Below are 976 nucleotides of genomic sequence, written 5' to 3' on the forward strand. Positions count from 1 at the left end.
GCGTCTGCATTTAAACCAATCAGATTCTTCTTCATCAAATTCTCCTAAACTCTAATTCATTTCCTGAACAGGTCGCTTTACTGTTCGTTTCTCTCAGACTGTTTATCTTTCATTTAGCCAGAGGTTTCCAGCCTTGATCATAATCGGTGTGGTTTGGTGGCATTAAGCTTTTTACCGCTTTGTTAGACTGTCAGGAGTCCAGTTCCTTTAGATGATTGACGGACTGAGGAGAAGGTAACTCAGGTGTGTAGGAGCCGCGCTGAGAAGAACCAGTAGAACCAGTTTAGCACAGTTCAGTTTAGTTCTGCAAACCATTTAGACTCATCAGTTACCATGGTTACCGTATTCGGACCAACCTCAGCCTGGTTGCTAAAGGGTAGTGGAAATGGGGCTGGTGTTTCCTTCCATCATCACTTACATTTAGACTTATCTCTAAGGATTTTATTTGTTTTTCCAACGTTTCCATGGTAACCCTTTGCTCTAACTAATGATTCCCCTCTAATGAAAGAAAAGAAGAAAGAAATTATTTTAATGGATCTCACACTGGATACATTCCCTCTCTGCATCTAACCCCTCCCCTTGGGGAGCAGTGGGCGGCCATTGTGCGGCGCCCGGGGAGCAGTGTGGGGTTAAGGGTCTTGCTCAGGGACCCCGAGTGGCAGTCTGTGGGAATCGAACCGGGAACTAGCGACCTCCCCTCCTCTAACCACCAGGCCATCACTCCCCATCAGGAAATGTGATGTTTGCTTTAAATGCAGACAGCCAGGCGCTGCTTTCATCTGTATTTCATCAGTCTCTTTTAGTTCTCACATGTTTAACAAAGTGCGGGTCCTCTAATCATCTGACTTCTGATCACCAGATAGTGGGATTATGACCTAATCTGTGTTATGCATATTACAGAATAGCAGCATGGTTGCTCACTCCTCTGCTGTCATAGCAACATCGTTGACAGGAGATCTCTAGAGACAGGGATCCA

At 45.4% G+C, this 976-nt stretch overlaps 1 protein-coding gene across 1 annotated transcript in view; it reads left to right on the forward strand.

The window, feature by feature from the left end:
- LOC107097069 (serine/threonine-protein kinase TAO2-like) overlaps positions 1-976 on the forward strand; it is a 28,922-nt gene that overhangs the window by 11,459 nt on the left and 16,487 nt on the right. The window lies entirely within an intron of this gene.

This window comes from Cyprinodon variegatus, unplaced genomic scaffold (assembly GCF_000732505.1).
Source record: "Cyprinodon variegatus isolate N-32 unplaced genomic scaffold, C_variegatus-1.0 Scaffold24, whole genome shotgun sequence".
Classification (NCBI taxonomy): Eukaryota; Metazoa; Chordata; class Actinopteri; order Cyprinodontiformes; family Cyprinodontidae; genus Cyprinodon; species Cyprinodon variegatus.